General features: G+C 49.9%; 1 protein-coding gene across 11 annotated transcripts in view; it reads left to right on the forward strand.

Annotated features, from left to right (window-relative positions):
- The first annotated feature begins 462 nt into the window (after positions 1-462).
- Brd3 (bromodomain containing 3) overlaps positions 463-27,943 on the forward strand; it is a 52,901-nt gene continuing 25,420 nt past the window's right edge. For 2 of the 11 annotated variants that reach the window (XM_042275053.2, XM_076569148.1), the window contains exon 1: positions 23,294-23,412. The gene's annotated coding sequence lies outside the window, so the exon portion shown is untranslated. Of the gene's footprint in view, positions 646-23,293; positions 23,413-23,651; positions 23,743-24,003; positions 24,225-24,407; positions 24,643-27,943 lie in introns of those variants that run through there. The other 9 variants (XM_015986621.3, XM_076569146.1, XM_015986622.3 and 6 more) reach the window with 8 other exon arrangements.

Below are 27,943 nucleotides of genomic sequence, written 5' to 3' on the forward strand. Positions count from 1 at the left end.
TAAGTGATAAGAAACTGGCTCTTCAAGGAAGAGAGCATCCCATGTGAACAGGCATAGAGCTGGGGAGTCTAGCTGTGACAGAGCTGAAATTTTTTTGGTTTTTCGAGACAGGGTTTCTCTATATAGCTTTGTGCCTTTCCTGGAACTCACTTGGTAGCCCAGGCTGGCCTCGAACTCACAGAGATCCACTTGGCTCTGCCTCCCGAGTGCTGGGATTAAAGGCGTGCGCCACCACTGCCCGGCCCAGAGCTGAAATTAAAACCATCACCTGCTACAGAACTTAAATTTTTTAGGGAAACCTCATTTTGTTCCCTAGTGAAGACTGTTTCCTCAGCAACAGTGTACCACCCAAACTCAGAGAGGATGTGCTGCAGGGGCTGAGGAGCAGCCCCGTGGTGGGAATGCTGTGCCCTGCAACAGGGACAGAGGAACCTCTGGCCCTTTAACTGAGCCCAGAGCTCTGAGGCAGGGTAGATTCCGATGGATGGCAGTTGAAGAGGGCGGGTCTGGAAACCAAGGGACCCTAGGTCCCTGGGGTTCCAGGAGCTGCCCCCACCCCCAGATTCCCTAACTGGACAGCAGGCTCTGCTCATTCCAGGAGCTACAGCTCTTGCCAGAAGAACCTGATGCTGAGTACCAGCTTAGGTAGGCAAAGAGTGGTGTGGTGTGGTGTGGTGTGTGTGTGTGTGTGTGTGTGTGTGTGTGTGTGTGTGTGTGTGTGTGAATTCTTTTCCCTGGCAGCTCTGGGGGCAGCTAACAAGTTTGGGGGGATTTGTAATATCAGTTTCTCCTGTCATCAGCACCCCCCTGCCAATTTTGCCTTGCCGTTCCCTAAGTACCGTGTGCCCATATGGTTCCAGGGCTACACCTGGCTGTCTCACACACACATCTGTGTCACACACACACACGATTAAAATAATAAAACTATACCTTTAGCTAGGTATGGTGATACACACCTCCAGTAGCAGCAATCTGGAGTCAAAAGAAGATAGATACATATGAGTTTGAGGCCAGCTTGGTCTACGTAGTGAATTCTGGGCCAGCCAAAGCTATACAGTCTCAAGAGAAAAAAAAAAAAGTAGCCAGGCATGGTAGCCTTCTCCTTTAATCCCAATACTTGGGAGGCAGCAGAACAGCCAGAGCTACACAGAGAAACCCTGTTTCAAAAAACCAAAACAATTAAATATATGTATGTCTGTTATCATTGGTATACACACACACACACACACACACACACACACACACACACACACACACATCATTGTAGATTACAGGGATGCAGGGAGGTCGGGTATTTCCACTGCAAACAAAGTCAACACTTCTGCTTGAGATTCCCAGAAACCACTTAGGGAAAGGAATGGGGGTCCTACCCAAGGGCATGCTGTTGCTAGTTGTGGATGTTGTTGATTTCCCTGAAATTCTTGGTTCCCTGCTGGCCACAGGCTTCAACTGGATCCCCAGGTGATGGGCTCCCTCCCTTCCTACATCCCATAATTTCCAGTCTTTCTATCCTGCTTCCCTCAGCCTGTTGCCCAAGCACAGGAAAGTGAGTTGGATTCGCAGAGCCTGTCTGGCTTTGCATACAGATTCTTTCTTCCTGGAAGCCCAGGCCTTCCCTGTGCAAGCTGTTTCTCTGAGACAGGGTTTCTCTGTGTAGCCCAGGCTCTCTTGGAACTCACTCTGTAGACCAGGCTGGCGTCAAACTCAGAGATCCTCCCCCTGCCTCTGCCTCCAAAGTGCTGGGATTAAAGGTGTGCTCCACCGCCCCACAGCGCTTTTCTGTACTTCTCTCTAGAGAACTCCTCACTAGGGTGGTTACAGCACAGCTAACTTAGCACCCACCCAGCTTCAGAGAGTCCCTGTCCCAGGAAAAACCACACACACAGTTGCTCTCCTGGACTGGCGCTCCTCGTGGCCCCACCATTCCTGAGGTATCTAAGATCCATCTGCTTGCCTGCCTCCTGGCAGGGACACCTCACCACCTAGGTACCTGCTGAGAGGGCAGAGTAAGGCTCAACAAACAACCATGAGAAGTCTGTTTGCACTGCCTGCCGGGTTCAAACCCTAGACTGTACTCTGCTGGCATACAGCAGGCCAAAGTCCCTGCCTAGGATAGCGCCCTGCTCCACCTCCAGGTGGTGCTGGGAGCTCAGCCACAGCACCGGATGTGTCTCAAGACAGCCTGGGCCCCAGACCAGGCAGGGCAAGTCGTGGGGCAGGAATCCCAGGAATGTGGCCCTGCTTCCAAAGTCAGGCTGCACCTGGCTCTGTCTTGATAGCTCCTCCCACCTCGGTTCAGGTTGAGCCCCCTGGACTAGAAAGGCCTGACAAAGAAAGGTGGTTGTAACAGACCACAAGGAGCTCAGAGGTCCATTCTATCTATCTGTCTCTGTCTGTCTATCTAGCGTGTGTATGTGTGTTGTTGACTGTTTTTTATTATTTACTGTGGCTTCCCCTTAAGCAACGGCTGTCCTAATCAAGACTGCACCTCTGTCTCTACCAGCAGGGGTCAGCTGCGAAGGCCTAGCCTGAGGGAATTCTGTTCCCTCAGGCACCAACTCTTTCAAAGCTATTAAGGGAAACTCTATCTAGATCTGTGTCCTGCTAAAGAAGGCAGAATTCAAAGAGGTTGAATAGCAAGTAGCTAACCTTCCTTTGCTGGCGGCTTCCGTGTCCTTCTGCTCAGCCCCCACTTAAGAATCCTAGCTACACGTGGTTCCTCCTTACCACTTCCTGTCAGCTACTTGCCAACGCAGCCTCCTGCTCTCAGGTTAATTTTATTTAATCAAACACGTGAAACACATCTTTGCATTGATAACCAAAGCAACACACTTTAAAATAATACTTCACAACCTATGTGTGCTTGTGGAGGTAAGCGTGGAATGTTTTTCCTCTATTGTTCTCCACATTATTATTATTTTTACTTTTTTGTTTGTTTATTTTTTGGAGGCAGGATTTCTTTGTGTAGCCCTGGCTGTCCTGGAACCTGTCTTGTAGATCAAGCCTGCCTCAAGTTCACAGAGATTTACCTGCCTCTGCCTCTGGAGTGCTGGGATTAAACGCATGTGCCACCACCACCTGGCTATTTTTACTAATTTTTTAAAGATTTATTTAGCCGGGCGGTAGTGGCGCATGCCTTTAATCCCAGCACTCAGGAGGCAGAGCCAAGCGGATCTCTGTGAGTTCGAGGCCAGCCTGGACTACCAAGTGAGTTCCAGGAAAGGCACAAAGCTACACAGAGAAACCCTGTCTTGAAAAAAAAAAAAAAGAAAGAAAGAAAAAATAAATAAAGATTTATTTATTTATTATGTATACAATATTCTGCATGCATGCCTGCACGCCAGAAGAGGCACCAGATCTCATTACGGATGGTTGTGAGCCACCATGTGGTTGCTGGGAATTGAACTCAGGACCTCTGGAAGAGCAGCCAGTGCTCTTAACCTCTGAGCCATAGCTCCATTCCTATTTTTTACTATTAATGCTATTATGTATTATGATTATTATTACTGGGTTTTATTTTGTTTGAGACAAGGTCTCACTACGAAACCCTAACTAGCCTAGAACTATATAGACAGGTTGGCCTCGAATTAACAGAGATCCTAGGATTAAAGGCTAGACCACCATGACTGCCTCCACCTTATCTTTTGAGGCAGGGTCTCTTGCTGAACCTGATGCCCTCAGAATTGGTTAGACTGGATGGCCAGCCAGATCCTGGGATAGCCCTGTCTCCACCTACCCAGTTCTGAGGTTGCACACGCATGTCATAGTGCCTGACTTTTATAGGGGCACTGGCGATCCGAACTCCTGCCAGCACAGCAGGTACTTTGCTCACTGAGCCGTCTCCTCAGCACACAAGGCCATCCTTTGTGAAGTATTCATTTGGCAGCCAGTATTTTGCCTATGCTCACCCATCATGTCAATCTTGTCAAGAGAAGGCCATCTGCCCATGGTCCCTCTGAGCACCTACTGTGTGCCTTTCACTTGTAAGAGCTTTGGTCATCTCATTCAACCTTCTGATGCTTACAGATGAGAGAGCCTCAGTGACTTGTGCACGGTCCCATCGAGGAATGACAGACCGGGCCTGACCCTGCTCTTCCGGCCTCCTTAGCCCTACTATATGGTGTGGAAGCACACCAGCTCTGGTCGGGCAGGGGACAGATGTCACTCTCTTACTACCGTTCCCACAGCGGTCTTGCAGGCTGCCCTTCACACAGGCATTTCCTCTCCCGCCTCACTTCCTTCTTGCTGCCTCTTGGAAACTGCAGGATTCCACTCTTTTGGGGGATTTTAGGATGATAGATGCTCGTCTAGAATAAACCCAGGACTGACCTGCCAATCACAGGCACACTCTGAGAGGGGAGGGAGGGCCTGTGTTTGAGACATGCTGGTGTGTCCCCCACCCACAAGCAGAATAGGGAACTCAGCGGACTGAGGCACCGAATACAGACCAGGCTGTGGATATAGCGCTTCCCTCCCTGGGTTTCCCACACGCTCGCTCGCAGCAGAGAATCCCCAGGGAGGAGCAAGCGTCCTAAAATAGAAGCGCTGACACAGGAAACACTTGCACAGGACCAGAGGCCCAGGCTGCTGCTGGACTCCAGCACTGTGAGCAAGCTCTCTCTATACCAGACTCCCCCAGGATGGCATTTCTGTTTGCTGACCCTTTCTTCCCGTCTTCTGGGGTTCCCACACGCACAACAGCTCAGGCTGGAACATCTGTGGGAATGGGAGTGAGGAGGCGTTCCAAGGCTCAGTCTGAGTCTCACTGGTAGCTGAGGCCAGCACCAGAAGTGGGGACAGCCACTCTGCCACACCCAGACCAGTGGCCAGAGCCGCACTGCCAGTGGGACACAACTGCCTGCTGTAGGACAAGTGGGCCGGCCCAAGTTGGGGCAAAAGAGATGTGATACCTTAGGTAGCAAGGCACTGGTTTGTACCTGACTCTCTGGGCCTCAGGTGTAAGCTGTTGAGGACCAGAGGGGTAGGGGGAGTTTCTTGGTTCAACTAATAGAAACTGTGTTCCCATGTGTTGTGTGACAAGACTTTTTTTAGGGAGACACTACACACACACACCTACTCACCCCAGACAGGGAACCCACGACAAACCAAGCTATAAATACCACCAAAGTCTAACCAGTGAGTTTTATTGGTGTGACTTAGGGGTGACTTACAGGACCAAAAATGACTGAAAGACAGCTGTATCACCAAAGCCTATCCGAGCGTGGGTGACAGCTCATAAACTCTGGGGGCATGGAGCACACTGCACAGCCCACAGGCATCTCAATAGGTTGGAGAGTGCCTTTCTAAGTGGCTCAGTTGATTCAAACCTCTTCCTGGAAATTGGTCTGGTCTCAGGGTCTTTGCCACTTGGCCTATCTGAAAGTCTATTTTTATTGTTTACTCTGGGAGAGAACGGCCTACTGAATCTGGTCAGTTCCAGGGACTTCCTGAAACTATTTTGAATTTACCTTCCTGTTTAAGGAGCATCCCTGCAAGATGGAATGTTTCAATCTCCAAGGAAACTGTTACACAACACCTGGACCGCTGAAATGGCTTAGTTGGCAGAGTGCTTGCCTAGCATGCACCAAGTCCTGGGCTCCATCCCCAGCACCATATAAAGTAGGCTTGGTGATGTGTGTTTGTAATCCTAGCACCTGAGATATAGAGGCAAGAGGGTTAGAAGTTCAAGGTCCAGCACCATTACAAATGGAGTTCAAGGCCAGCCTGAGCTGCATGAGACCTCGGCCTTCAGCCTCAGTGCTCAGGAGGCAGAGGCAGTCTGATCTTATAGCAAGCTCAAAGGCTGCATAGTAAGACCCTGACCCTGTTTCCAAACAAAACAAAACACATCAGACTGGAGAGATGGCTCAGTGGTTAAGAGCATGTATTGTTCTTATAGAAGACTTTTAAGGTCAGGGTCCAGCACCCAGGTTAGGTGGTTCACAAACACTTGGGAGGCAGAGTCAGTGGACCTCTGTGAGTTTCAAGACCAGCCTGGTCTACATAGAGATTTACAGAATAGCAGTACAACATAGAGAGATTAGGTCTCAAAACAACAACGAAAACAAAAAGTGACATGCCTAAACTCCAGTAAACATTCAAAAGGTTTACTTCTTCACAAAACAATTACTTTCTTAATTATGAATTGCAGGGCTGGGAGCTGGGTGGTGGTACACACACCTTTAATCCCAGCACTCGAGAAGCAGAGGCAGGTGGATCTCTCTGGGAGTTTGAGGCCAGCTTGGGCTACAGATTGAGTTCCAGGAAAGGCACAAAACTACACAGAGAAACCCTGTCTCAAAAAACCAAAAAATAAACAAACAAACAAATAAATAAATTGCAGGGCTGGGGGATAACCCAGTTGTTCAGAGCACTTGCCTAACACACAGAGAGGCCTGAAAATTAAAGAAAAGAAAATTTGAAGCTGAATTGGGACCATACAGTTTTGAATCTTAGACACCTATTGATGCGTGTGCCGCTACCAGGTAGACTGAAGGTCCAAGGACGGGAGGTGGAGGGGGACAGACTGCCCTCCTCTGTCCCTTCTCCTCCTGAACCCTGGCAGTCACTGACAACATGGTTCTGCAGCCTGGCCCGTGAGTGTTCCCCAGACTGACACATGAATGCAGTTGTTCCATCTGCAAACTTTGTGCATCTGGCGCTCTGTTTGGTCAAGCCTTTGACTTTCACCCAGCTGGTCCTGCTCCAAGCTGTTTCTTCTTTGCTGGGGAGGATTCTGCCTGGTTGCTGTAACATGGCTTGGTTAGCTTCTCAATGAAGGATGCTTAGGGCATGTTTTTTTGGTTTTGTTTTTTTCTTCTTACTATTGTTTGTGTGTGCGTGCCTGTATCTTGTTTCCAGCGTTCTAGAGCTCAGGATCAGAGCCACTGCTTATGTCTACATGAGGGCTGTTGTGCAGATGTAAATGACTCTGGAGTCTGTCCACAGGGGTGAGGTTACTGGGTCTTGGGAAAGGGTTTGTTTAACTGTTTAAGAATCTGCAAAGCCATTTTCCAGAGTTGGAGTGTCACTTCCTGCAACCAGCGATTCATAAGCATCATCCAGTACTTTAGAGGGTCAAGTTTATGGGAGGCAGGATTTCCCACTACTTGTGTCCTGACCCCCCTCAATTTTTTATTTTTTTAGCTTTTCATATATATATATATATATATATATATAATTATGCGTGTATGTGTCTGTGAACATATCCCAGTGTGTGGGGGCACACATGTGGAGGCCAGAGATTGATGGCAGGAATCTTTCTGAACTACACTTCCACCTTATTCACAGAGGCAGGGTCTGTCAGTCAAACCCAGAGCTTACCAATATGGCTAGTCCTGGTAGCCAGCTTGATCTGAGGATCTCCTGTCTCCACCTTTCAAGGCTGAAATTACAGTAAACCTTCATGCCCACTTGGCATTTACATGGGTTCTATGCATCTGAACTCCAGTTCTCTCGCCCACATGACAAGAGATCTAACCACTGAGCCATCTCCCCAGCCCCCAACACTTTTGATTTGTTTTGTTTTGAGACAGGGTCTCTCTATGTAGCCCTGGTTGTCCTGTACCTGACTATATAGGCTAGGCTAGCATCAAACTCAGAAATCCACCTGCCTCTGCCTCCTGAGTGCTGGGACCAAAAGGCCTGCCCATCACATCCAGCCCAACCTTATTATTATTATTATTATTACTATTACTACTACTACTACTTCTACTACTATTATTATTATTATTATAGTAAAATACATACAAAATTTATCACCATTTTAGGCAATTTTGTTTTCGGTTTTGGAGACAGAGCTTCTCTGTTGTAGCCCTGACTGTCCTAGAACTCACTCTAGACCAGGCTGGCCTCAACTCAGAGATCTGCCTGCCCCTGCCTCCTGAGTGCTTGGGTTAAAGGTGTGTGCCACCACTGCTCAGTTTTTTGTTTTTTTTTTTTGTTTTTTTTTGGTTTGGTTTTTCGAGACAGGGTTTCTCTGTGTAGCTTTGCGCCTTTTCCTGGATCTCGCTCTGTAGAGCAGGCTGGCCTCGAACTCACAAAGATCCTCCTGGCTCTGCCTCACGAGTGCTGGGATTAAAGGTGTGTGCCATAGGTCATACAGCTTTCATTTCCTCCCACCACCACTGCCTTTTTTTTTTTTTTGAGCTGAGGATCGAACACAGGGCCTCTACCACTGAGCTAAATCCCCAACCCTTTTTTTTTTTTTAGACAAGCATTCATGTATTCCAGCTAATCTCAAACTCCTCACATAGCTGGGGGTGACCTGGAATTTATGATCACCATACCCAGTTTATGAGGTGCTAGGATGGAACCCAGGGCTTTGTTTAGGCCAGACAAACTCTTGACCAACTGAGCCATATCCCCAGCCTCCATTTTAGCCACCCTGAAGTGTGTTCTCAGGCACTCAGCAACCCAGCCTACCTCCAGAATGTTTCCAAGCTGCAGGTTTGACCCAGGAACCATGAACTTCCTCTTCGCCCCTCCTCCAAGCATCACCCCAGGTGCAACCCTTCTGTCTCTATGAATTGTCCCAGACTAGGATGAGTCCTTTTGTGTTTGGGTTATTCCATGTAGTTTAATATCTTCCAGGGTCATCCCTCTGTCAGAATTGTAGTGCAGTTCTGACCCTATTTACTTCTTTTCTTTCTTTTGGTTTTTCAAGACAGGATTTCTTTTTTTTGTTGTTGTTATTGTTTGGTTTTTCAAAACAGGTTTCCCTGTGTAGCTTTGCGCCTTTCCTGGATCTCGCTCTGTAGACCAGGCTGGCCTCGAACTCACAGAGATCCCCCTGCCTCTGCCTCCTGAGTGCTAGGATTAAAGGCGTGCACCACCACTGCCCGGCAAGACAGGGTTTCTCTGTGTAGTTTTGGTACCTGTCCTGGGTCTTATTCTGTAGACCAGGCTGGCCTCGAACTCACAGAGATCCACCTGGCTCTGCCTCCCGAGTGCTGGGTTTAAAGGTGTGCACCACCACCGCCTGGCTCCCTTTTTTGTCTTAATAATACTATACTAGAGGTTCTAATTCACTCATCTGCACATGGCCAGCCCAGCTGTTGCTGCCCTTTGCTGAATCATGACGCTAACACAGGTTTCCCAGTATCTGCTTGAGCTGTATTTCTAGTTCTTTGGAGTGGGGGGGTATCTCACTGTGGTTTTAGTTTTGTTTCTCTTCTAGCTGATGGTCTGCTTACTGCCAGCTATAAATCTACTATTTTGCTTATGTTTTTAAAATGTTAATACAATTCAAACAAAGGGTTTGGCTGTGCTGGGAATAACCCCCATGGTCGCATACAAGCAGGACAGAGGCCCTGAGGCTGAGCTGTAGCATCAGCCCTTTGACCTTTCCTTTTGGTTTGGTTGGCTGTTTGCTCAAGAATGGGTCTTGTTATATTGTCTGGGCTTCATCTCCTGGACAACTCCTGAGCTCAAGTGATCCTGGTGCCTCAGTCTCCCATGCCTTTAGTCCCAGCACTTGGGCAGAGGCAGGTGGATCTCTAAATTCAAGGCCAGCCTAGTCTACAGATGGAGTTCTAGGACAGCCAGGGCTACACAGAGAAACATTGTCTAGAGAATATATATATGGCTGGAGAGATGGCTCAGAAGTTAAGAGCACTGACTGCTCTTCCAGAGGTCCTGAGTTCAATTCCCAGCACCCACCTGGTGGCTCACAACCATGTGTAATGAGATATGGCACCCTCTTCTGTATACATAATAAATAAATAAATCTTTACAAAAAAAATCACGGGGTGGTGGTGGTGGTGGTGGTGGTGGTGGTGGTGGTGGTGGTGGTACACACCTTTAATCCCAACACTCGGGAGGCAGAGCCAGGTGGATCTCTGTGAGTTTGAGGCCAGCCTGGTCTACAGAGTGAGTTCCAGGAAAGGTGCAAAACTACACAGAGAAACCCTGTCTTGAAAAACCAAAAAAAGGGGCTGGAGAGATGGCTCAGAGGTTAAGAGCACTGACTGTTCTTCCAGAGGTCCTGAGTTCAATTCCCAGCAACCACATGGTGGCTCACAACCATCTGTAATGAGATCTGGTGCCCTCTTCTGACCTGCAGGTGTATATGCAGACAGAACACTGTATACTTAATAAATAAATAAATCTTAAAAAAAAGAAAAAAAAAAAGAAAAACCAAAAAAAATAAATCACAGCAACTCAGGAGTATAGTATAAGTTCCCTCAGAACAATAAATGAGAACAACTAATGTGGAGGAGGAAATGGAGAGTTTGGGTTTGGGTTTTTTTTTTTCTTTCTAAAATCAGGATCAATGAGACTCTGTCTCAAAAATAAAATCAGTATTAAAGCACTTCTATTCAATATAGTACCAGAAATACTAACTAGCAATCGAACAAAAATAAATAAATAAAAGAGGAAGAGGAAGTGGGCATGGTGCTGCACACCTTTGATCTCAGTGTTTGGAAGGCAGAGGCAGGTGGATCTCTGTGAGTTCTGGTCTACATAGTGAGTTTCAGGACAGCTAAGGTTACAAGTTTGAGAATCTGTCAAAAAAAAAAAAAAAAAGGAAAAAGAAGGAGGAGGAGGAAGAGGCTCCAAACTGGAAGGAAGACATAAAATTATTTATGTTGTTGAGATAAAAGGAGAACTGAAGCAGAGTACAGGTGGGATGAGAGAATGGAGGCCCAGGAAGGAGAGCCCGTTGTGATGGCAAGTTCCTTGTACCTTCTACATGCCTGCATTCTGGTCTATCCAAGGCTCTCAGGAAAGTAGCATCTCAAATGCTTCTCTGTCCTGTCTGTCTCTCTCTTTCACACACACACACACACACACACACACACACACCTCAGAGTAGTGAATTCAAGCCCCACATTGGGTGCCATTTGTAGTGAGTCTCTTTCTCTGTCCCACCTGCTAGCTCCCAAACAACCACATGTAGACTTCTTTTTTTTTTTTTTTTTCAGAGCTGAGGACTGAACCCAGGGCCTTGTGCTTGCTAGGTAAGCACTCTATCACTGAGCTAAATCCCCAACCCCGTGTTCTTATTAATTATGAAAGCTCAGCTGATAGCTTAGGCTTGTTTCTAACTAGTTCCTTTTTTGTTTGTTTGTTTGTTTTTTCGAGACAGGGTTTCTCTGTGTAGTTTTGGTGTCTGTCCTGGATCTTGCTCTGTAGACCAGGCTGACCTCAAACTCACAGAGAGCCTCCTGCCTCTGCCTCCCGAGGCTGGCATTAAAGGCGTGCGCCACCACTGCCCGGCTTAGTCCATATTTCTTATCTACGCTCTACCACATGGTGGTACCTTTTTTCAGCACAGCATGGTCCTCTCTTGCATGCTTTCTCTCTCTCTCTCTCTCTCTCTCTCTCTCTCTCTCTCTCTCTCTCTCTCACACACACACACACACACACACACACGAGAGAGAGAGAGAGAGAGAGAGAGAGAGAGAGAGAGAGAGAGAGAGAGAAAGAAAAAAGAGAGAGAGAGAGAGACTTACTTAACTGTCTCAACCTCCTGATTACCTCAGAGACTCTTCAACTTGGCATCCTTTCCCCATCTCTGAAGATGCAGACTACTCTGATTGGGCTTAAAGAGGCTTGAGCAATGATGGCTGTTTCCCCACAAGCAAAGGTGTTGCTAAACATCAGGGCTGGACTGCACAGATCAACAGAGCTGTCAGTGATCACCACGCAAAAAGCCACGCTCCTGTACCCTAGCCCAAGGCTGACTTCAGCCGCTTCTGATGTTCTCCCCTCCAGCCTGGCCCGGGGCTCACACCCAAGGGCCGACGGCCACACTGCACTGGTCACACCTGTGCCTAGGAGGACTTGAGGGTGGCCGGCAGACACAGGGCCACAGAGCCTGCAGCGGCCCTGGGAGCTGAGCCCAGTGGGAGACACATGTCACAAACCCACACCTGGGGACACAGGTGTGTGCAGTGGGTGAGCCTTGGGAAGGCAGGGTGCAGAGGTGTGCATGGAGACGGCAGGCTGGGGTGCCGGGCAAGCTCTCGTGGAGGACAATATACCTGAGGAACAACTGGAAGGAGGAGCTTGTTTGGCTGTTGGTTTCAACTGTGGTGGCCTGGTTCTGTCACATTGAGCCGGAGCTGAGACTGGAACAGCATGGTGGGAGAGTGTGGCTGCTCACCTCATGGTGGGCAGGAAGCAGAGAGACGGGAAGGAGCCTGGGAGAGAACAATACTCCCTACCACCCCCAAGTGACATACTTCCTTCAACTAGGCCCTACCACCAGAGATCCCAACTGCCTCCCAATAATCCCATCATTCCCCCAAAACACAAATCTGAACAAGCTCATTGTCATGGTTACTACTGTCAACCTGACATCTAGAATCTCTTTGGGGACAAACCTTAAGCATGTCTGTAAGAGAGCTTCTAGAATGGGTTAGCTGAGGTAGGAAGACCCACACCGAATGTGAATGGAACCATACCACAGACTGAATAAAAAGGAGAGAGGGAGCAGAGCACCCCACTCATCTCTCTCTCTCTGTTTCTTGACAATGGATGTAGTATGACCAGCTGCCCCATGTTTGAGCCCTGAACCCCACATGGTGGAAAGAGAGAACCAGCTCCCACAATAGTCCTCTGACTTCTACCTGTGTGCTGTGACAGCCCTGTGCTAATGTACACACACACAGACAAATAAATAAAAAAAACGTGTGGGTGTGTCCCTCTCTTGTCTTTTGCTGTTGAATTTTTTAAAATTTTATTTTGGGCACTGTACATATATTTGTTTTATTTGGGGAAAGTGCTTCTTAGAAAAAAGGCATTTAACAAAACACACAGCCACATGCAATAGTTATTTGATTTTTCTTTCTTTCTTTCCTTCTTTTTTCTTTTTCTTTTGTTATTTTTTTCAAGACAGGGTCTCCGATGTGTCTTTGATTGTCCTGGAACTCACTACGTAGATCAGGCTGGCCTCAAACTCACAGAAATCCACCTGCTTCTGCTTCCTGAGTGCTGGGATTAAAGGTGTGAGTCACCTTGCCCATCGATTTTTTTTTTTAAGTTTTTTTTTTTGCGGGGGAGGGAGGGGCAGGGTTTCTCTGTGTAACAGCCCTGGCTGACCAGGATGACCTCGAACTCACAGAGATCCGCCTGCCTCTGCCTCCCAAGTGCTGGGATCAAAGGCATGCAACACACCCCCACACACCCCCACACACCCCCACCCCCCGCTTTAAGGTTTTTGTTTGTTTGTTTGGTTGGTTGGTTTTTCAAGACAGGGTTTCTCTGTGTACCTTTGGTGCCTGTCCTGGATCTCACTTTGTAGATTAGGCTGGACTCCAATTCACAGAGATTCGCCTGGCTCTGCCTCCTGTATGCTGGAATTAAAGGCATGCACCACCACCGCCCGGCTTAAAAGTTTATTTTTATATTATATGCATGGGTGTTTTGCCTGCATACATGTTAAATGCACTGAATGAATGCTCAGTGCCCCAAGAGGCCAGAAGAGGGAGCTGGATCCTTTGGAGCAAGCGTTAACAGGCAGTTGTGAGCCAAGAGCCATGTTGGTGCTGGGACCGAACCTGGGTCCTCTGAAACAGCAGCCAGTGCTTTTAACCATTGAGCCATCACTCCAGCCTCAGTTGTTTCTTCTTCAGTGAAAGACTGAATGTGTCTGGGGCAAAAGGACAAATTCTGAGCATCTCCCACAATGTTTTTTCAGAAACAGAGCAGCAGTATGCAAATATAAGATTCTCCCAAACGGAACTCTAGCAGTTTAACTTTTGCTGGTCTTGTGGCTTGCCACAGCTTCCTTTAATGGAAAGGGGGTTTATTACTACAGAGCAATCATTCTCCTCCAATGAAGACCTCAGGACAGTTTTGAATCCATCTGTCTAGCTATAAAGCTCAGGGATAGAATGAAGCCCACAAAAACAAAAGAAAGACTCACAACACAACCCCTAAAATGGGGACAAAGAGTGCCTGGATGAGAAAGCTTACACATACCACATTAAGTACACACCCCAGCTTAGGTTGGTAATTGTGATAAACATATCACTTAACCTCTGTGGCTAATGCCATTTCTCTAGTAGACAGACAGACAGACAGACAGACAGAGCTACTAGTCCTGCTGAGTAGTTCCTACCCACATACTTGGATCTTGAAGATCTACCTGCACTGGAGCTGAAACCCAACCCAGGTTTGTCCACGAAGGCTAAGAATCCAGCACCTGTATGCACAGATGGGAAGCTGCTCCCATGCTCCTCCATCACTCGGCCGCTGAGTCCACCAGCCCTTGGGAGTTATCTGCCATCAGAGGAACTGCATCTTCTAGGTGTTTTAAGATTGTCTTATGTCAGGGTTGGGGATTTAGCTCAGTGGCAGAATGCTTGCCTAGCAAGCTCAAGGCCCTCAGTTCCTCAGCCCCAAAGGGAAAAAACAAAACAAATCAAAACAGATTTTATGTTACTCTCAACACTTTTACACCTGGTTCTGGCAACCCAGTAGTATTCCTTGTGGGCAATTAGACAAGAGCCCCAAATCGTGGAACAAGCACATGTTGGAATTACAGGGTAGGGAACAGACATAAAACCACAGAGGTACAGGGCATTGGCGGCACAGCAGGTAGATCTCTGTGAGTTCAAGTCCAGCTTAAGATACACAATAAGATCTACCCTTACCTTTTAATGTTTTTATTTTTTATTTTATTTTGAGACAGGGTTTCTCTGTGTAGCTCTGGATGTCCTGGAACTGGCTTTTTGTTTGTTTGTTTGTTTGTTTGTTTGTTTTCGAGACAGGGTTTCTCTGTGTAGCTTTGCGCCTTTCCTGGAACTTACTCTGTAGCCCAGGCGGGCCTCGAACTCACAGAGGCCTGCCTCTGCCTCCCAAGTGCTGAGATTAAAGGCGTGCCCCATCACTGCCTGGCCTGGAACTGGCTTTGTAGACCAGGCTGACTTAGAACTCAGAGCTCTACCTGCTTCTGCCTCCAAAGTGCTGGGATTGCACCACCACTGCCAGAATGAGATCCTGTCTCAAAAACAAATAAACACACACACACACACACACACACACACACACACACACACACACACACACACCAAAACAAACCCTACAGGGTTGGAGAGATGGCTCAGTAGTTAAGACCACTGGCTGCTTTTTCGAAGGACCTGGGTTTAATTCCCATCACTTACCTGGTGGCTTACAGGGGATCTAATGCTCTCTTCTGGCCTCATGGACAGCAGGCACACATGTGGCACACAGACACATATGCAAGTAAAATACTCATACACAGCTGGGAACGGTGGTGCACGCTTTTAATTCCAACACTGGGGAGGCAGAGGCAGGCCCATCTCTGAATTTGAATCCAGCCTGATCTACAGAGTGAGTTCCAGAACAGCAAGGGATACACAGAGAAACCCTGTCTTGAAAAACAAAAAACAAACTAACAAAAAAAGTCCCCCAAACTTCATACACATAAAACAATAAAATAATACAAAAAGTACCCACCCCCCATAGAGGTATAGATCTCATTAGAAAGCAGAGGAGCCACCGTCTGTGTCCAACAGAAGGCATCTTGTCACCTTGGGTTCCCTTTTCCCCATCAAGCCTATACTTGATTCCAAAACACATCCAGTCTTTTCACCTTTGAACCTGGGGTCCTCAAAATGAGTGTCCAAAGTCCTGAGCACAGCCTGACTGAAAACAAGTGATGCAACAAGCTTCCCTGTGCACTGGGAGGCCGACCACACAGACTGTCTAGGCACAGGAGTCACTCTGCACAGGGGCCATCTCCCAGCTGAGTTCACCGAGCCACAAAACGCTGTTCCGAAACAAGTCCCCCAAGTTCCCCCATCCCTACCCGTAGCCCAAAGCATATGAGAATCTCATCTCACCCAGGTCGAAGGTGCAGCCTCCTCCTCATCACTGTTAGAGGGTTTGCTCTCTTTCCTCAGCCAGCTCCCAGCAGTGGTTCCTTAGCCAGGGATGGGTGGAGGTGGAGGGCAATGTCTGCTTGATGGTCCTTTCCTCTTGACTGTCCCTGTGGCTCTTCTCTACCACTGTCCTATAGGCAAGCTTGGAAGAGCAGTTTCTTCTGGAAGGGCAGCCCCTTCGTCTTCCATCAAAATACCTGTGCCTCCATGTTCATGTCCTCCTGGATAAATTCATTTCTGCTTCTCTTCTTCCTCCCCCCACCCAGTACTCGGTTACACTTGAGACAGTAGATGTCCTTGCAGTTAGAGAGAACCCCTGGGGTTGGCTTTCTCATAGACCACTTCCATGCAACTCCAGCACATTGTATCCTTACCAAAATGTCTGGGGCGCTGGTGGGGGGTGGGGGGCGGCGGGGGAAGCAAGCTCCAAGTCTTTCTCAGGGGCTTCAGTGTAAGACTTCAGATGCTGTGACCTCTGGGCTGGACACTATAATTTTATCAAGTACATGATTTGCAGATCTTTTGTTTAAAGTAGGGGTATCTAATTTCCTTTTTTCCTATTTTTTTAAATTTCTATGTGCATTTGTGTTTTGCCTGCATGTATGTCTATGTGAGGGTTCCATATCCCCTGGAACTGGAGTTACAGACAGTTGGGAGCTGCCATGTGGGTGCTGGGAATTGAACCCGGGTCCTCTGGAAGCCATCTCCCAGCCCCGTTTTGCTTTCATACCTCAGGTGGTTGGGTTTCTTGGTTTGTTTTCAAAAAGTTCTTGTGATTTCTTCTTTGATACCTACGTTGTTTAAGAGTGTGCTATCAAATTTGCAAACATTTGCCAATTCCCCAACTTCCTGTCTGCTGTTGGTTTCTCGTGTCAGTCTACTCCAGCCAGAAGACGTGCACTGTCTGATGTCAGTATCTTAAAATTACCGCCACTTGCTTGGGCTCTAACTCAGGGTCTTTCTGGGTATGTTCCACACTCACTTGAAAAGAATTGTAACCTGCTGTTGAAATGATACAAACGGGAGATTGAAAACAAACGGGAGAGTCCATGGTGCTGTCCTCTGCGTGTACCTGTTACACAAGCTGCTGTATGGTGTCAGTTTACAGGTACGAGAAAGGGAGGTCATCTTAAAGATAAATCCATAGATTATGTCATCTGAGGAACAGAAAGGAAAAAGAATGAAGAACAAGAGAACAGAGTCTGAGACCCACAGGGCCCTGGGAGAACGTGGAGAAGCAACAGGGGTTCCTCTAGTGAGATTTCGTGTGTGTGTGTGTGTGTGTGTGTGTGTGTGTGTGTGTGTGTGTGTGTGTGTTAATAATACACTATGTGTGTTAGTTACTTTACTATTGCTGTGATAAAGGTAACTTATAGGGGGGTTATTTGGATTTATGGTTCTGGAAGGGTAAGAATCTGCCATAGCATGCCGGGCAGTGGTGGCGCACGCCTTTAATCCCAGCACTCAGGAGGCAGAGCCAGGCAGATCTCTGTGAGTTCGAGGTCAGCCTGGTCTACAGAGTGAGTCCAGGAAAGGCACAAAGCTACACAGAGAAACCCTGTCTCGAACCCCCCCCCCCCCCCCAAAAAAAAAAAGAATCTGCCATATCAAGGAAGCCTGGCAGCAAGCGGCAGGCACAGCCTCTGGGGCGGCACACTGAGATCTCCTCATACTGTAGACCTCAGGTAGGAAGCAGAGAGAACAAACTGGAAATGGTGCCTAGCTTTGACACCTCAAAGCCCACCCCAATGACATATTTCCCCTAGCAAGGCCACACCTTTTTTTGTTTTGTTTTGTTTTGTTTTGTTTGAAACAGGGTTTCTCTGTATAGCTTTGGAGTCTTTCCTGGAACTCACTCTATAGCCCAGGCTGGCCTCGAACTCACAGAGATCCACCGGCCTCTGCCTCCTCAGTACTGGGATTAAAGGTGTGCACCACCACTGACTGGTTTAGGCCACACCTTTTAAACCTACCCAAACAGTGTCATCAACAGGGTACCAAGTATTCAGTGATTTGAGCCTATGGGGGACATTCTTATTCAAACGACCCCAGCATTGTGGAGGTCAGAGAACAACCTATGGAAGTCAGTTCTCTCCTTGTGGGTTCTGGGAACTGAACTCAGGTCATCAGGAAGGGCTTTTACCTACAGAGCAGTCTCACAGACCCCAGAGTTCCTATCAAAGGGAAATGCAAAGCCTTTTCTGAATTGTCCAGCTATTTGTTTGTTTGATTTTGTTTTTACCTGAGACAGGATTTCTTGGTGTAACTTTGGCTACTAACTACTGCAACTAGCTCTGTACACCAGGCTCAAACGCAGATCCACCTGCCTCTGCATCCCAAGTGCTGGGATTAAAGACGTGCGCCACCAGTACCCAGTGAATCGTCCAGTTTTTATGTTTTCTCCCTTCCTTCCTTCCTTCCTTCCTTCCTCCCTCCCTCCTTTCCTTCCTTTCTTTCTTCTTTCCTCCCTCACTCCCTTCTTGTTTATTTACTTGTTTATCTTTTGGCTTTTTGAGACAGGTCTCCCTCTGCAGCCCCAATTATCCTCAAATTTATGGCAATCCTCTAACCTCAGCCTCCATAGTGCTGGATTTACTGACATTAACCACTCTTGGACTCAGTTTTTATGCTTTCCATTTCTTTTTCTGAGTTTCATTCTGGCTGATTTCCTTCACTTTCAGGGAATTAATTCTCTCTTCAGCTTTATCTGAACTGTCATTTGACCCTTTCCTAATTTTTTTTTTTTTTTTTTTTTTTTTTTTTTTTTTTTTTTTTGGTCAGAGTCTCACTGTGTAGCTCTGGCTGGTCAAGAACTCACTAGAAGCCGGGCAGTGGTGGCACACACCTTTAATTCCAGCACTCGGGAGGCAGAGGCAGAGGCAGAGGCTGGGAGATCTCTGTGAGTTCGAGGTCAGCCTGGTCTACAAAGTGAGTTCCAGGAAAGGCACAAAGCTACACAGGGAAACCCTGTCTCGAGAAACAAACAAACAAACAAACAAACAAACAAGAAAACCAAAAAACCAAAAACAAAAACAAAAAAAACCCCAACTCACTAGATAGACAAGGCTGGCCTTGAACTCACAGAGACCTACCTGCCTTTGCCTTCTAAGTACTAGGATTAAGGGTATATACCACTATACTTGGCCCACTAATCATTTTAAACACACTTACTTTATGGCATTAGACCTCTTTCTCTGTGGCTGGGGATATGAAGCAGGGTCAGAGACAGGACTGTACTGTCTCATGCAGAAACCTTTCCTGTGAGTCAAGACAGACTAGTGTCACAATCCCTTAAAAGCACCAGGAATGGCATGAGGCACCTAGAATTGGATCAAGAGTCTAGGAGACTCAGGATCTGGGACACTGCCCAGGCCAGCACTGTCTCTGTTGTCTTATGATGATAATTTTTCTTTATTTTTAATTATGTGTGTATATATGTATGTGTGTAGGTATTTGCATATGAATGTAGTGCTCACAGATTCCAGAAGAGGGTGTTGAATCTCCTGGAGCTGGAGTTATAGGCACTTGTGAGCTGCTGGTCATAAGTGGTGGGAACTGAACTCTAGTTCTCTGCAGCAGCAATATGTGCTTTTTCGAGACAGGGTTTCTCTGTATAACAGCCCTGGCTGTCCTGGAACTCACTTTGTAGACCAGGCTGGCCTGTAACTCACAGAGATCCACCTGCCTTTGCCTCCAGATTACTGGGATTAAAGCTGTGTGCCACCACGTTCAGCTCAGTACGTGCTCTTAACTGCTGAGCCATCTCTCCAGCCTCTGATTATTATTGTTTAATCTCTCTCTCTCTCTCTCTCTCTCTCTCTCTCTCTCTCTCTCTCTCTCTCTCTGTGTGTGTGTGTGTGTGTGTGTGTGTGTGTGTGTGTGTGTGTGAATGCAGGCAACACAAGTGTTGGTTCTCAACTTCCTGGCTTCTGAGGAAGCCTGTTTCTGCCATCCATCTGGCCGTCGGATCTTGAATTCCTGACAGGTGACCTTCAGTATCCACTTTCCACTTTATGTGGGTTCTAGGCATCCAAACTCGGGTCTGCACACTTGTAAATCGGTGCTTTACCTGCTGAGCCAGCACCGCTTCAGCTCCTTGTGGTGAACGCGTCTTAAATCAAAACTCAGTGTTTACTACACAGACACCTTTTTACCACATGGAGGTGGGGTGAGAAAGGAAAAGACCAGTAGTCAAGAAGGAAAGTGAATGGGAATTACACACAGTGCTTGGACTCACATTCCGTGGCCCCGAACACAGCAGTCTGGTCTCTTGAGCCCTTCTGACTGTTCTCCCTTGCACTGAGCGCCCTGCAGTCTTGCTCACTTCTGACTGCCCGCCCCGGGGCATGCCGATTCAGTGCAGCTGGAGTTCTGTCTTGTTACTGGGTAACAACAGTACTACGTGGTCCCAGGCACTCCGTCAAGGCCTCTGCAGGGAATGAGTGCAGCCTCCTTTATTCTCGCTGCTGTCCTGTGAGGTAGGTGTTACGTACAGGCGTGCACTCTGAGGCTGAGGTGGGGACACACCTGTCTACTGCCCCACGTCCTTCTCACCATTTTGCAAGCACATTATGAAGCTGCTCCGTTGCTCATTCTCTCTGTCCCCTGGAGCCTGCAGGTTGTCCCAGACATCTGCCTACTGTTGGTGAACAGGTGTGACGTGCTGGGGGTGACCCTGCGGCCTTGCACATACTAAGGGAGTGGTCTACTACAGAGCTGTCCCATTGCCAACCCCTTTTCTTTTTATTTTTATTTATTTTGTCTATCTACCTATCTGTCTGTCTATCTATCTATCTACCTACCTACCTATCTATCTATCTGGATTTTTCAAGACAGGGTTTCTCTGTGTAGCCCTGGCTATCCTGGAACTCACTCTGTAGACCAGGCTGGCCTTGTTCGATTCTGTGTTTTTAAAGGACCTTACTATTGGGTTTGTGCAAAGGGCTTAAATGGCTTTCTATTTTGGGGACAGGAAAAAGGGGAAAGTGATACAGCTCTGTTCCCAGCCCCATTCCCTCTGGGCTCCCTTTTGTGAAAGAACCATTGTTTCCTCCTGGTGATAGTTTATCTGCTCAAGGTCAGACTGCAAGTGTATTTTGCAAATGAAATGGGCACTCACACCGTGACTGAGGCTGGCGAGATACCTCACTGTCCACTTGCTTCCACGGTGGCATGGCCACAATGCCCGCCACCCCAGAGGACTGCTCCAATGGGGCCTGGAGAGAGAGAAGGCTTAGCAGTTCAGAGCGCCTGTTGCTCTTGCAGAGGGCCTGTATGGTGGTTCACAACCATGTGCAACTTCAGTTCCGGGGGGTCAGGTGCTCTCTTCTGACCTCCCTGGACACCAGACGTGCACATGGTGTGCACACACACACACACACATGCAGGCAGAACACTCAGACACAGAAAGTAAATCTTAAAAATAGCAAACAAAACCCAAACTGCCCCAAGATTCACAGAGTACTTGGCATATCTCCAGCTGCCCAGAAATGACCAGGTGGTTAGGTGCTCTCTGCTCCTCTCCAGATGCTGTCATGTAAAGAGGCAGGCTGAGTGGAGTAGGAGGCAGCAGCTAGAGCCTGGCTCTGAAGTCCTGTGGGACCTAAGGAGTGTGGAATGAGCCGGGGTGGCTAAGGCGGAGGTGGAGGCTGGGGTACAGAAGTGAATATTAATTCCTTTAGCAGTTCAGAGTACCCACTAGGTGTCATGGGCTGTTGAAGGCCACAAGGATTGAGACAAGGAGGTAGAGAGAAGTGTCCGCAGAGGAAAGGGAGGCAAAGGCCCGACGTGCCGTCAGGCCTGCCTTGCCCCACCCCAATCCTCTAGAAGCTGGAAAGCCAGGCCTATTTTTATATCTTCGACAGAGGAAGAAGCATGCCAGTGAGATTAGGAGGTTTCACTCCAGGCTCAACTTTGTTGGTGGAGACAGCCAGGGAACGCAGAATCCTTCCCCATGCTCATTGGGCTCCAGGGAGGGGCACCAGCATTGACCCCAGGAATGGCCAGTCAGGGCTGTGACACTCGGATGAGCTCCTGTCCTATCCTCACACAGATTAATCTCTTACAGATCCAGCTGGACCCAGGAGAGGTGCTCCATTAAGCTCTGCAGGATACATGGACATGAGTGTAGTTCTGTGAGAGGGGAGACTAGGCCCTGGAAAGGCCCTAGGGGCATCTTAGTGAGAGGTCAGAGGACAAGATGGGCATGGCAGGAAGCTTCAAGCTGGTTGGAGTGTCTTGAGAGCACACTGCCTGTGCCCTATAAGGTCAAGCCTGGTGGCAGACTGGGGGAGGGGCAGAACTTGGGAGGTTTGTGGTGGAGTCTTTAAAAAATTTTTTTAAAGATTTATTTCATTTTATCTGAGTGCTTTTATCTGTGTTTACAAATACCATGTGCATAACTGGTACCCATGGAAGCCAGAAGAGGGTCTTAGATACCATGGAGCTAGGAACTAATGTGGGTGCTACAAACTGAACTCAGGTTCTCTGCAAGAGCAATAGGTTCTCTTCACCACTGAGCCACCTCTCAGCCCCAAGGGTTCTTTTTAAGTAGTGAGTCACTAGGCTGGTGAGAGTTGGCTCAGCAAGCCAAGGCGCTTGTCTCCAAGCCTGATGACCCCAGTTCAATCTCCAGGACCCACATGGGTCTCATAAGTCGTCCTCTAATTTCTACATGTGCTCTGTGGCACATGCACATTTACACACACACACACACACACACACACACACACTAAATGTAAAAAAAAAATTAAGTGGCAAGTCACCCGTTCTGGTGGCCAGAGTGCTCAATGAGTCCAGAAGGATGAGATCCAGATGGCAGGGATGGGAACAGAACCTCCAAGGTGGCTACAGTTCTGCAGGGTCCCAGTCATAGCTTTGGGCCAACAGTCTAAGGACTTTAACTTGGAGCCTCTCAGATTACACTATTCTGCCCTGTGTCCAGTCTGCAATCTAAAAAGCAGAGCTTTCTTGCAGTGGCCACTTTGACTCAGGGTGTGAGAGGTATCCATGCTGTAGACCCGAAGAGACAGCAGGAAGCCTAGAGGGGTTCTGACTTGTCCTCAAATCTCTTTCCAGGGATCTTGTGCTTTAGGCTTGGAACCTCCTGTATATGAGCTCTGAGACCTAGAGAAAGTCACTTTGCCTTTTTGAGTCTCAGTTTCCTCTCAGTGTGTGTGTGTGTGTGTGTGTGTGTGTGTGTGTGTGTATGTGTGTGTGTTGGGCTCTAGCATTTAATACCATAACCACCTGCGCATTTCCTGCAAGCAGCTAAGTGCCTGCTCAACCAGAAATAAACCCAGTGACACCAGGAGCCTGGAATGGTTCCAGCCCACACCAGGAACTGGAACCCTGCATTGGCAGGTTCCGCAGGCACTGATGAAAAACTTGTTTTGTTTGTGACGTTTTTGTTGGGGTCTAACACTCACCCACCTCAGTTACAGCTGGCTAAAAATGGACTAATGTAGGCACAGGGGTAATCTTCACCGAAAACAAGATCTGAACTGTGACTTCGAACTAACCCTTTCAAAATGCAGAAAAGGGGCCAGAGACTTATCTCGTGCGTGTCTTTCCACAGGCAGATGGGGACACAGAGGCTCGGGGGAGGGAAAGTCTGCCGGCACAGCCTGGGGCATCCCTTACTGGCTTTGAAGAACTGGCGCTCTTCCAGCCCCAGCAGCCAGGTCTCTCCTGGGTCCCTAGGTCTTCATCCTGCCTCAGGGCGTCGGGGCGGGATTGATCGCGGCTCCTCCCAGGCAGGGCCCGCCCTGCGCGCGCCCCCGCCAGGCTAATTAGGCACGCGGTTTGTTTACAAACACGGGCTCGAGGAAGGTGCGCGTCGCCCCGCATGTGCGCGTCCGGGGTTTGAGGGAGGCCTCGGGGTGCCCAGGTAGTGACTCCAGGGTACTAACTGCTTTCCCGCCTTTCCCACGCTTTCCTGGGCTTCTGGAAATTCGCCCACCGGTTCTTGTCCCTGCGTGTAGCGGGGAATGCAGGAGAGAGCGCGAGCGGGCAGGCCGGGGTTCCAGCGTCGCCCGGGTCCTGGAGGGCAGCCTTCCAGCCCCGCCCCCACGCGCCCCCCGGGCCGGGCCCGCTAGCGGCCGGGTCGGCAGGGCGGGCAGCTGGGGGCGCGCGGGGCGGGGCGCGGCGCGGCGCCGGCGGGGCCGGGACATGTAGTCCGTGCGCCTCGGCCTCCCCTGGGCGGCCCTGGCGCGAGCCCGGGCGCGGACTACGACTCCCGCCAGGCGCCGCGGCGCAGCGCATGAGCCCTGTACAGCTCCGGCGCGTCTATTATGCTGCCGGGGCCGGCGAGCCAAAGAGGAGCCGGCCGCGCGGGCCGGGAGGCGACGGCGCTGGAGCCGCCTAGGCCAAGTACGCCTTTCTCTTGCTTCCTTGTGCGCGCGGGGCGGCGGCGGCGGTAGCGGCTGAGAGAGCGCGGCCCCGAACGCATGGCGCAGGCCTCCCGCGCGTCCCGAAACCCCGAGCCCCGGGCCGCCGCCTCCGCCGCCTTTGTGCGCGGCCGCGATGCAACAAAGCGCGGCGGCCGCCCGCCCGAGGTCGCGGCGGCTGCGCGGGCTCCGCTCCCCTCCGCTCTGCGCCCGCGAATTGCCGGCCGCCTCGGGCTGGCCTGGGAGGCGTCGCCTTGGTCGAGGCGCCCAGCCTGCACTTGGCACGGCCCGCGCTCTCCGCGCCAGCCCTCCCTTACGGAAGGGATTTTTTTTTTCCTTTCCCCTTTTCCTCTGCCCGCCATCTTCCGAAGGGGACTGCCCGGAGGACGCGGCGCGGGAAGGTGCGCGCGGTGTGCCCAGGGTCGCGGCTGTGCGCTCCGGCGCCACTTTGCTGGCGCCGGCCTGGGCGGATCGTCTCGGGGCAGGCCAGGCTGGGCCTGGGCTCTGCGTGAGAGCCTTGCCAGGGGGGGCAGCGGCGGCGTGGCTTGGGGGGCGGCGGCCGCCTTTGCAGAGTTACGGCCCGGGAACGACTTTGCGCTCTCGCGAGTTACTGATAATTGCAGCCAGGCCAGGAGGAAACCCAGTTCGCATTTTGAAATCAGCCTGAAAGAGTACTTAATCCGGGCGAGGTCGAGTTGAATCGAGGTGGGAGGGGTGGGGTGCACGTCTTTTTCCAAACCACTTCGTGTATAACATGCAAGCCAGTTGGGCGAGGAATGTGCACCCCAAAGCCTCCCGTATGAGGTTCTGGAGGGTTCCCGGTTAAGAAAACCTGGCGGCCTGGGGAAGTTTCTCCACCAGTTAGTTGCTGCGCCGGGGGCAGGGCTGACGTGGAAGCCTTGAACAGCCTTCTTTGCCCTTGGGGGTAAGGGGCACGGAGGGGACTCACTGAGAGCCAGGTAGCGGGATATACCCTTTTGTGGGTCCCCACTTGAGGGCTCACTCCTAAGGCTCTGTCTGCCCTTTGCAGTTTTGATGTAGAGCTCTCTGCCTGAAATAAGTGCACAGCTGTTGTTTCCCTCTGTACCTTAAACTTCGTAACTGTAGTAGACGCGCGTGTGTGTGTGTGTGTGTGTGTGTGTGTGTGTGTTCATTCGTGTGTTCTTAAATGGCTAACATGGGGCTGGGTGCAAGAAGAAAAGTAAGTGGAGGAATTACTAGGGCTCAGCTCCTGCCCCCCTTGACCCCCCCCCCCCCCCGTGAGACAAACTGGTTGTTTTGCACTTTCCTAGTCCTTAGAGTGGCCTTCATTGTGGGTCTGTGGGGAGGTCCCTGAAGAGAGCCGAGTCTGCTGTGCTCCTTGGGAGTTTCTCACCAGTTTTCGGGGTCCAGGAAAGGACTACTGCAAGAACCAGCCCCAGGCCCCAGTGACCTTTTTTTTTGGTGGCCCCATGGCCTCTCATTCGCAAATAAAGGCCTGTTTGCTGTTAGTTCTGTCCGAGGCCTTGATGTGTGCTGTTGGCTGTAGATCAGGAGAGGTGAAGTACAGGCTTGACAGCTCAGGAGGTCGGGGTAATTTCTTTTTCTCCTTGCTGGTAAGCTCTGGGCCTACCGCTTGAGCAAAGCACTGGGAGCCTGTGGAGACCCAGTCCTAGCCCTGCGCCTGGGAAACCCAGGAGAGAGACATTGAAAAGCTTTTGCTGGGTGGATGACCAGGGGGCGTGCCAGGTTTTTTGTTTGTTTCCTTTTTCTTTTTTAAAGAAGGTGCCAGGTTTGTTTTTACAAAGTAGAGTAACTGCTTTCTTTCAGCTGTGCAGTATCCTGCTTCGGAAGTGAGCTTTGAATAAGGGATGGAGCTTGTAAAGGCTCTCGCCCTCCCTCAGGCCCACAGAAAGTGAAAGTGGGGGAGTGTTGAAAGGGAAGGCACTGCCTGGCCTGCTTCTGCCCAAGCTCCTACAAGCCTGGAGCTGTGCCCCCAGGGCCTCCCAGGGTTACCTTGTCCACTTCCTGGTTTACTGTGGCAGAGCCTTTCCAGGGGGAGGGTGGCCCAAGGCCACAAGTGGGATGTTCTGCCTACTGTTCAAATAAGCACTGGAATGCCCAGATCTCAAAAGGAAGAGCTACAGGGAACTATTGGCTGGGGAAACCAGGGTCCAGTGGAGACCCTTTTCTGCTTCAGAAGGTAATATGAAGTTGTACCAGAGAGCAGTACTCCTTCCCCTGGGGCAGCCTTGAACCTTATGGGGTCCTGATGAAGCTATGCCCTGCACCCGAGTGCTGCAGCCTCACCTGGGGGCTGCTGTTTGCAGTAAGTTTTGACAGATGTGGTGCCTTCTTTGTTTATTTGTGGTCATTGCTGCCCTCTGAGACACCCAGCCATCTTAAGTATTAGTGGGCTCTTTGCAGGGGAAGGTGTCCCATTTTGAGTGCTTGCAATTTGGTAGTTTCTTTGTAGGCCTGTTGGTTGATACAGATCCGAGTCTATGGTGTGTGTGTGTGTGTGTGTGTTTGTGTCAGTGTCAGACTTTGGCTCTGGCAAGCCAGCACTGTTGGCTCTGATTTCTCAGTGTCTCTATGATGTGATGACCTTGAACTGGACATACATTTTAGAGAAAGCCTCCCCTCACCCCAGTCACTCCCCATCAGAGCCCCACAGAAGGGCTCACTAGATGTTGGGGGCTGGAAGTGGAGGGGTTTCCAGTTGTTCAGAAGTGTCACATGGGTACAGTGATGTCCAAGGGTCCCTGGTCAACTTCCAGTGGCGTTAGAAGTTGGGCTTCCTCACCCATGTCTGGACATTTCAGAAGACATATCCAGGTTCTGTGTGACCTGTAGAGGAGGAGCCCCGTGGTACCTGGAGTCTGAGGTGAAGGGGACATCTGTGTCACGGGCATTCAACCACAGGTCTTAGGGGTGGGGTGGCCTCAGTTTCTCATGAGCATTGTGTGGTACCTGCTCGGGTGCATTTGCTGCAGCTGCTGCTGTTGGGCTTGCTGTGTCTCTGCTGTTGCCTTTAGCACATGGCAGGAAGAGGGGGGTTGGCCGAGCTGTGCAGGTCGTGTCCTCCCCTGGGCAGTGTGGCCTGTTAGACTAAGAGTCAGATGGGTTACCTACCCACCAGAGAGAGCGTTGGAGAGCTGACCCAGCAGCCTGGAACCAGGGCAGATGCGGAGGACTGGACTCAGGAAGCAGGTGCCCTTGTGGTGCTCAGCGTTCTTAGCTCTGCCCCAGTCTACTCTAGGCGAGCCTGGAGCCTGTCTTGAGTGGTCTGAGGACGGGGCAAGGTGATACCACTGGGCTCCTGGCCCTCTGACTCACCCGATTCTGTGCTTCTTGGCCTTGTGGTCCCCTAGGCCACCACCTTTCTCAGCCTTCCTTCTCATGTGGTCTGATGGAACTGGTTCCTCGGGGGCCACTGGTTGGAGGGAGAGACTTGGGGAGACTTACTTGGGAGTAAGGGCTGATGGACGTGGTGGCTTTCTCTTGGCTGGCACCTCTGTTGGGTGGCTGGTAGATGGGAAGATGAGGTGCTTGAGCTGCTGGGCTGTGAGTAGTTGCATCGACCTCCCATCCTGGCCCCTAGGCTTGCTTTGGGGGTGTTCAGAGAGGTGAAAAAGAAGGTGACAACCCTTGTGGATTTTAGTTGACCCACCTGTAAATCAGGCCTTGAGTTGGGCTCTTGTCATGCAGCCCACCAGGAGA

This window comes from Peromyscus maniculatus, chromosome 4 (genome assembly GCF_049852395.1).
Source record: "Peromyscus maniculatus bairdii isolate BWxNUB_F1_BW_parent chromosome 4, HU_Pman_BW_mat_3.1, whole genome shotgun sequence".
NCBI lineage: Eukaryota > Metazoa > Chordata > Mammalia > Rodentia > Cricetidae > Peromyscus > Peromyscus maniculatus.